Source organism: Dreissena polymorpha, chromosome 11 (genome assembly GCF_020536995.1).
Source record: "Dreissena polymorpha isolate Duluth1 chromosome 11, UMN_Dpol_1.0, whole genome shotgun sequence".
In the NCBI taxonomy this organism is placed as follows: Eukaryota; Metazoa; Mollusca; class Bivalvia; order Myida; family Dreissenidae; genus Dreissena; species Dreissena polymorpha.
In genome coordinates, this window is record NC_068365.1 from 42,426,826 (window position 1) to 42,436,832 (window position 10,007).

At 33.0% G+C, this 10,007-nt stretch overlaps 1 long non-coding RNA gene across 2 annotated transcripts; it reads right to left on the minus strand.

Moving 5' to 3' along the window:
• Nucleotides 1-1,433: 1,433 nt before the first annotated feature.
• On the minus strand, nucleotides 1,434-9,583 carry LOC127851213 (uncharacterized). Of its 2 annotated transcripts, none has more exons than XR_008035696.1 (6): nucleotides 9,454-9,583; nucleotides 6,892-6,942; nucleotides 6,626-6,711; nucleotides 5,997-6,083; nucleotides 3,021-3,336; nucleotides 1,434-2,822 (listed from the first exon to the last, which is right to left on the minus strand). It is a non-coding gene; the product is annotated as an uncharacterized LOC127851213 (long non-coding RNA). The 2 variants fall into 2 exon arrangements; XR_008035695.1 differs by having other exon boundaries at nucleotides 6,516-6,711.
• Nucleotides 9,584-10,007: the final 424 nt, after the last annotated feature.

The following is a 10,007-nucleotide window of genomic DNA, read 5'->3' on the forward strand; positions in this document are numbered from 1 at the left end:
ACCTGTAAACCATCGCTCTACCGACAGAGGAAGCAAATACGGATACAGCTGTTGAAGCATTCTTACATAATACAAACGACATTCTTTCGTTAAATTGCTAATTCGCACACAATGTATTTTTATACGTGCAGTCTAGTTATGGTAGTGTCAAGCTCTCTGATTTCTTAGTGTTATAAGATTTACGATCATTTTATCCTTTTGCTTTCACCCACCCCTAATACAAATTGACCACTAGTCAGCTGCCAATCAATGGATCTGATAAACCCGAGATCAGAAAATCATATATCGAATTTAGATACATCTCTTAGTAGCGCGTTATCGCAGCCATTTGCCCGACATATACAGATAGTCGTAGTATTCGAATAAAGTCTCTATTTGCTTTTGCGCAAAATTTTTATGCAATAAAACGTGTTTGAACGTTCACATTATAAAGTTCAACACTATTACCTACTCTGTTCTATTTCTTAGTAATCCATATTTTTTTCACCAAAGTATAAACATATGTATGCGGAAAACTGTGTCCGTATGACAAATGTAAATCTCATATTTACTTTTAGAATAAAACGACTTTAATCATAATATGCCCTTCAGGCATATTATACATTTATACGAAGTGTGGTTTAATATAGTATGTTATTTGGTCCGAAAAGTTACGTAGCGAATCATCTCTCTTGTATTTTTAAAACTAAAAACAGCGATGATTAGCATAAGCCGGCGTGTACAAGTTAAATACTTGATTTTTGTCACACATCGGTAAGTCGGCCGTGTATACCTCGAATACGCAGACTAAGCACGCGATCGTGCACTTGATATGACGGATTTGAGCTCAGTTTTGTCGGAAAACACAATCGACATTTTAAGAGAGTACATTTTGGAGTTGTGTACGAAATTGACATTTTCAAGTTTGTGTTAATACTAACTTTTTTGTCTTGTTTGAACTGACACTGCCTTGATATCAGTGTTGAGAGATGACGTAATTAAAGTTTAACAATGCTGGTTATTGTTAAAATTGATAATTTTGATTTAGAATAATAGACTACTTTGTATATAATACGTATCCTTCTCTAAAAATCGACAAATTAATAGATTTTCTACTCAAATTAAAGTATCTTAAGTTTACTTGAACTGCATTTCGAAAAAGTTTTGAACTTATCGTTTTAAATGTTCGATAAAGAAAAAGCAAAATACATCCACATATCCGTTTATTTAAAGCAAAAAATAGCTTTGTTTTCGTATGTTGTTTATAAACGTAGATTGACGATATTGGTATTATTGCTGATTATTAGCCGTGTGTTACAACAATATAATACAACATTTAATTTTATACTCATTTTATATGTTTGACATACAATTAACAATGGTGATAATTGTATTATGAACTGATAAGTGTTATACAATAAATTTATAAAAACATTTGCTTCGTACCTAAATAAAAAATGGTATTTAAAATATAAAGGGTCACGTTACCTTTATTTATGAAATGAAACAACGTAATATATATAAATACTTGTATTATTATACATTTCATTTGACTCTCGAGCATTGGTATAATCCAATACAAGAACAGTGGAACTTAACTCAATAGATCGCGCAAGAACAACGTTAAATCTGTTGGTATAATTTCAAGTGCATACATACAAGATAAAAATTAAATCGAATTAAAATATAATAACAATCTCATTATACCATATTTTTTCACAAACAATCGATTAGAAAAACACAATGCCAAGTTCATGAAAACTACCTTTTCATCCCCCATTGTATTTTAAAAACATTTTACATAACTACAGAAGAAATATGTAAGTACAATTATAATTAAAGTGATATTATGGGCATCTAACAGTTTATAGGTGTCTATCGAAACCATTGTTTATTGTTGATGTTTTAACTTCATATACACTTATATTTGTTAATGCAGCATCAACATACTAAAACAATATCCCGGAAAGAGAAAAATAATGCATTTGAATATCAACCGTACTTTCGTTTGACAACAGATCATTCATGTACGATGTCATTCGTTCACACGACACAAAGACACAATCTTGTTTTACGGATCATTTCGGCATAGATGACTGGGTTAGTCACGTAAGAATATCGCATATAACATATATTTTTATAAACAACTGGCAGCAAGATGAGTTTCAGATAATTTGTCAGTTACCACATTTTAATTAACTCTTTTGACCTGTTAATTCTTTTCAGCTCAATTCAACCGTGAAAAATGCCCATAATATCACTTAAACATTGTTCGGTATTTGGAATTAAGATTGTGGTACGTCAGTACATGTGTCGTAAATTAGAAACTTACTAAATAACGGGGACACATTAGCTTTTTTAACCACTATGCGTAGACATGATTACGCCTATTTTTTAAATTGTCAATAATAAAACGCCTTTGGTTGCATATGTAAATTCCCTTTTAACGTATGATTTAAGAAAACAAATGGCTGAACATACGGAAATGTGAATGAAGTTAAATGGAAAATGACATTTTAAACTAAATGTATAGTCATGATTGTAAACCCAATTAAGAAAGAAAATCGCGACTGTGTTCGTGGTTCTATATGGTGTATTGTACAGAATACACATACATCAAAGTATAGTAAGCAAACGATGGTACATCATTCAAAATTATTTCGATTGATGGAATACATAGGTACGCTTGAAATAACAACATCGAATAATTTCTATCACGCACATGTAGACCAAAACATGATCACTCATCATTAAAAAACTATTCAAAATGCTACGCCACTGTACATACTCAAACGTTCACTTGGTATAACCCAAACGATTGCATCCCGCCATCCCGTGCTTGTCTGTAACCAACAAGATTAATCATATACGACCCAGATAAACAAGTACTTCACAGGTTCATGGTTAATGTAAATTTAAATATAACTCTAAAAGCAATAAAGCACATACATTGAAGAGAATTCAAAAGACAAATAAACTCAGACCATCGAAAACTTACTAGACATTGACGACTACTTAAAACAAATAATGTTTAAATATACCTCCAGATATGTGTGCGTATGTTAACAGTTAGGACATCGTCTTCCACGACACAGGTAGTGTGTTACTGCCATCGGCCATTTTATGTTTAGAACCTTGTGCAATTCCTTTTCAAAGCATCGGTCCGTCTCGGTGTAGATATATAATTGGACAAACGTAGTAGTCTACGTATGGTCCACGGGATGTGTATTCTTAAAATTTGTCTTTATCAAAGATAGGCCTCTCTACTTTCTTCAGTTCTTCAGTTGGAACATCATGTGAATTCCCCGTTTCAGCTGTTGTACAATTGGTATTGACGTCGTTTTCATTTTGCTGAAACTTTTCAATACGATAATCATTAAAACTGACCACTGTACGAGTCGATTGTTGATCTAAAAGCAATGGATTTTGAGAGTCGTTTGTATATTCTATTGAACATTCATGTTGGTCAGATACATGTAATGTAGCAGATATATCTTCCAGTTGGCCATCTTTTGTATCTGATATATATTGACATGTTTTGTGATCATCATCTATATCTCGATCTGCACATTGCTGACGACAATACTTTACATCCGACGCACCTGCCAATGATCCGTCCTTTGTGTTTGATATATAAAAATCGTTTATCTGATCATCAACTATGTAGTCCTCTACGGCTTGATGTTGGCCAGACTCTTTTTCAAAAATACCTTAAACCGGTATATCTGGTAATTTTATAAAGCAATTTTCATCTGTTTGTGAACCTCTGGTTGGGTTAGAATCTTTAGGGCTGTTTTCCTCTTGAGTCGGCACAATGGCGGTAACAACATTACATTCAGTCGGATCAATTTTAGTTGCGGTCATCGCGTTGTTGCCTGTTTGTTGTGACTCATCAATACGCTTTACATTAATACTGCCCTCTGTTTTGGTAAACTTTGCATCCAAATTCAGCGGTTCAGGGAGCCCACCAGTATGTCCGTCTGCATCATTAGGCTTCCGTGACACTTCATCGGACATGCCTTCCCATGTTCCATCTTTTGTATCGCATTTCTCATCCTCAACTACATCTCCCTGTGCTGCATTGCCAGTTTCATTTTCTTGACGTGCTTCGTTTTCTTTCACTTTTATTGATAGATTTACTATTTGCTGACATAAGCCATCTATAGGATTTGATAGAGTAGTTTGTGTGCCATCAGGTATTTCAATATTGACAGTTATATCTGTTGGTGTAACTCGATTTGGGTCCGTATATGTTGGGCTGTGTACCACTTGGCTTTGTGCACTGCCAGAACAAAAATTACATTCATAATATATAAGTCAAAACTATTTTATTTTTGTTTCCAACGTTATTGCTTGTGTGATCTGGCTCTCCAATACATTGATCATTTAGAGTAGTATCTTTTTCGGTCAGCTCTGCATACGAAATATGCGGTTCTTGAGGACAACCAGAATGTCCGTCTGCATCATGATGTTGTTCTCGCTAACGGGTCCATCTTTTGAACCGTTCTTCGGTTGCGGTTTTCGTTTTGTACCTCGACTGTTTGGACATCATTATTGCTACCAGTGTCATTTATTTTATTTGATAGCGATTCTGGTATGCTGTCTTTTGTTTCAAAATTGACTTTTACATCCAGTGAAGCCTCTAGGCCTGATTCCATTTTTGACAGATTGTTTGACTCTTGATCATGTTCTTTGCTTTTATCTGCTGGATTAATTTGTTCCTGAACATCGTTCTTTAGATATAAACATGATGATCCATTGGTGTGGTTTTTATGAACGACGCTATGATTGGACATTGGATTCATACCGTCATCTTGGCTAGTGGTGCTAAATGCTTAATATACAATCCTTATTATCAGCATTATGTTTAAATTTATTTTAGAAGATATTTTCATTTTTTCTTTCTTCATTGCCGTTAATGTAAGAGTCAGTCATAAATAGACGAGTCTCATCCAAAGTGTTACTTGTATTTGTTTTTCTTTTATCCCGATTTAACTCTTCTGGAGTTAGACCATCGTCAGACGAACTGTGTGCAACCATTTCTCTCTGATAAGGTCGTTCCGACAATCGTTGCCAACCAGGGCATTCAATGACGACAGGTGGATCATTTGCTGTCATCAGTAGCGCCAGCGTTACGCAAGTTGAAATATAATTTCGCAAAGGATCAGATGTCATTAGCTCCTCTAGATGTTCAGTATTGCAATTTTTGAGTAGGTACCCTGTGTATTTCTTCGATTATACAATATTCCAACATAAAGGTAAGAGAAAAAAGTAAAAATTCCAAAAACAATAATATTTTATCCTATATTGAGATTCGTTAACTATAACATTACGTTATTACACATTTGACAGAATAATACGGAGAAAACTTGGAATACACATGGTCAAGAGTCAAGCAATCTGTAAAAAATGTTATATAATAAGAAGCCAAATATATGCAAAATTGTTAATTATAAATGAGAAATCATTTTTTTTTATCTCTTTTCTTCATCTTTTTAAATGTATTATTCATTCTCAATATTTACTAACAAGTCCTGTTTCCGTAATTGACTAATATAATATTTATTTAGCTGATAACGCAATTCATGACGTACGACGACAGACTTTTGGGAAGGTTTTGTACGATGCTTCTTTACAGTGACCACTGAAACCAAGCTGCACATTCCACGATGGTTAGATTGTAACTGTAAGGATGCATCGAATAAAACTTACCAAAACAATTATTTTAATGATATAAATTATTTTTAATTTTGTAATATCTTCTTTTTTTATTCGAATTGGTTTTAGCGTTAACGGCTTTTATCGTTATAAAACAAATACTTGTTTCGCTTTGAATCAACAGAACAATGCGGAAATCAATAAGAATTGGATTCCAAAGCAGGAATATATTCGTCGGTCAGGTTGTAAAAAAAAAGAAGAAAGCCAATTAAATGTATGTATAAGATACGGAATAAATGTGTGCCCTATATACTTATAATATATTTATAATCCATTGTAGATCCTCGATTTCTTATTACCTGTTGTATTTCCTCTATATGGCCCATGGCCTTTTGTTTTCGCCCATCTTTGAGAGTCTTTTATATTTGTTGAGCATTCGTAGCATCCTAAAAATAAAGTAAACTTTGTAACAAGTATGGCATCAAATATGTAGCGAAACAGTTATCGATTGACAGCTTACTCGTTTTTCTATGCTATATGTTTATATTAAGGTTACTTATGCTCCTATTGACCGAAAAATATATATCTGTTTTATAAAAACAGCACATCAACACGATGCTTAACGTTTACATTTATATAATAATGACGTATTAATTGTATAAATAAACAAGCAAGTCTCTCTTTATAATTATGGTTTTTGTTACCAAGATCTTTAATAAAATGTCTCTCCAGGTATGTGAACATGTTCTTTATTTAAAATGACCTTAACATCATATACATATATATTATACGTACTATTTGCTTCAATTTATCTATAGTCAATTTTTTTGTCAAAACAACAAAAGTAATAACATAAATAATGACCACAACAACACTACCATGACAATGTCCAAAAGAATGCTAATGGCATGTCTCTCTTCAAACTTATTCTGAAGGGCATCAAAGGCGCCTGTCCACTCGTTGTCATAGAGCTCAGAAAACTGTTTACCGAATTTGGTAGGTCTGAATTGATCACTGAGATCGGCAATGTTGGGGTTGTTGTCTCGCAGTTTCACCGACATGATTGCGCTTAATCTGGGACAAAAACACATAACGTTGTTAACAACTTACAAGTTTTACAAATGTACTTTTGTATTTATGTGTTTAGAATTAAACCACACAAGCAATATTGTCGGCTACGATTTTCTTAAAGATTGTAAATGTTTGTTGTAAAAAGGCTAATGTAATTGGATTTTATACACATATTAAACCTACCGTCTCAAAGCCGTATCAGTTGGGACATCGTGTGAGTGTTTTCTACGAAACCTAAAAAACACAAAGATTAATTGATGAATATCACCGGTTGAAAGGTGATTTAGGCATTATTATTATTATGGATGTAATGAATGACACAAGTACAAGCATGATCTTGCGTTTTTCACATGAGGTTAATGCAGTGGAAACTGTAGATGACAGTAATAAAATCATTCCATGAAAAAACGAAAAAGACAACTAAGTATAATAATACTATTCAAAAAGAAACAGCCACCTTATCCAAGCTCGAACTCCGCTGTCTAAGATAAACACAACATATGTATAGTATGCATAATATACGGGTTATACATGTTTTTTGCTTTAGTGGTAATAATGCGATTGCATCCAGCAATTAGTAGTTGAAGTAATAGTAGTAGTAGTCGAAGCATTAGCAGTATTAGTAATGGCAGTAAAAGTAGAAGAAGTAGTAGTAATAGAAGAAGAAGACGTAGTAGAGGTAGTAGTAGTAGTAGTAGTAGTTGTAGTAGTAGTAGTAGTAGTAGTAGTAGTAGTAGTAGAAGTAGTAGAATTAGTAGTAGTAGTAATAGTAGTAGTAGTAGTAGTAGTAGTAGTAGTAGTAGTAGTAGTAGAAGTAGTAGTAGTAGTAGTAGTAGTAGTAGTAGTAGATGTAGTAGTAGTAGTAGTAGTAGTAGAATTAGTAGTATAAGTAGTAGTAGTAGTAGTAGTAGTAGTAGTAGTAGTAGTAGTAGTAGTAGTAGTAGTAGTAGTAGTAGTAGTTGTAGTAGTAGTAGTAGTAGTTGTTGTTGTTGTAGTAGTAGTAGTAGTAGTAGTAGTAGTAGTAGTAGTAGTAGTAGTAGTAGTAGTAGTAGTAGTAGTAGTAGTAGTAATTGTAGTAGAAGTAGTAGTAGTAGTACTAGTAGTAGTAGTAGTATATTATAATATCTATAACATGTTATTGTTTGCATGATGAAAAGTAGAACGCCACTTTTGATACAATTATAAAGACCATTGCTATTTGACACCAAATATATTGTTTGTTTTTTTTATCTTGAATTTATTACGTTCCGACATATAATTGATAGTACAGTAATCTTAAACGATTTTTATCTGTGGTCTGCGTAAGACAGACCCGTTCGTTTCAGAGATATGTATTTCAGATACCACAACTACTCAGGGTTTACCCTATACAAATACAAATGCTCGCTTAGCGATAAAATTCGTGTACGCACAACTTACAGTCGTATATAACCAAATAATGGGCAAATACATGTTGAGTTTTTATATTAGCATGTAGAGATATTTGTAGTATAGTATGGACCCTGTTATATCGCAACCCAAAATGTCGATATTGAAGAAATTATTTTATATATAGTGGAATATTCGTTTGAAGCAATCATTAATTGTAAGTGATTGGTTTGGGTCCTGATAAATATACCAACTTTAAAAAAGAGTATGCTGATCTTTGATCCACATTAAATATAAATACATAAATAAGTTCACAGTGTGTGAATGCAGACGCAAATACGGACTCAAAGAAACGTAGCCCAAAGCATTGTGGAACTTGTTGATATACGGTAGAGGAAGTAAACTTTCATTTCGATAGCAAGATAAGAAAACTTGTTATACTGATGTTGTTTATTATAAGATTATTTTACAGTCGAATCGTAGTAACTTCAGTTAATAAAATCTAAGTTTAACATTCTAAAATGAAATCTGCAAATAAGCCGTTAATAAATTTAAAAAATACAACATATATCCAAATGAACTTGCCACACGTTTTGTCTGCACGATTATTTTAACACTTGTCAATAAAAACACACACTTATCTACACAATCGAATACACCAGCTAGTTTAATTATTAAGATATATAATATGATTTTCGTGCCACAGAACAATTACTTACATTTGGACAAATATTTTTTGTTTGTGAAGATTTAAAATGAAGGGACTCGAACATCCAATATCTAACGTTAAGAGACGGATGCTTTATCAATGCTGGTATAAAAATATTGATTTTATGAACTCGCTGCTGTAATATCATCAATCAAAAAGGTTCTTGTTTAAGCCCATAACATAAACATGTGCCTAATCAAGCAGCCACGAAAGCCGATAGATTATATAAATCACGCAGTATACCACCGTGACATTATTCGTGCTTACAAATTGAAATACAAAACACGATTCAATAGCATTTAAACCATGCATACAATATTTAGGGCAAAATAGTGGTTGTTAAAATGCAACTTAGAAATATTTATAATTTCGTAATTTGGATACATTGTTAATTATTCATGTATTTATCTGTATACATAAGCAGGGTCCGAGTGCAGTGCTTAGTACATATGATTTCCAAAACGGTTTTTCAAATTCGGCTCTTGTGTACCAATGTCATGCAATACGATTTATATCTATATTTTTCTACTTTTCATACAATAAATGCTCTGATCGTTAAATTGTTGCGTAATTGTTAATGAAAACGATTGCCGGAGGGGTGTATAATGTGCCAGTTATAATGTGCTGAGCAAAACACAAAAGCTACAAACGATTTCATCTAGTTTCACCATTCATTCCCTGTTCCTCATCGTCCATTTTGCCCCTGGTCACTTCTTTGCCTTTGTTGATTTGACAAAGTCCTCTTTTCTTCTTGTTTTTGCCCTTTTTGTCCTTTTTCACCCCAACGGTGTAGAAATAGAAAGAGGAAGTTAATTGTTTGCAATTTCAGAGAACGGCGATAGTAATACAGTTTATCGAAATTGCTGTTTCCTATGTTTTGATGTTTAATCGGTCCAATTTGTCTTAGTCCGGTATATATGCATATAACATCAATATCAACACATGCGTATCTCATTCGAATAAAACACATAAGCAACAAGAAGAATAACACTATGCGTTCTACAATCTGGCTATTAAACTTGGCTTCAACCTTCTATATGTGCATACCACATAACTATTAACAAATGCATATCACAATCGACTTAAGCAACAACAACAATAACACTATACTTCTACTACTACCATTTATACTATTACTACTTCTACTACTTCTTCTACTACTACTACTATTTGCAACGAATTTGTGAGGTACTAAAACAGCACATGTTTTAAATAATGATAT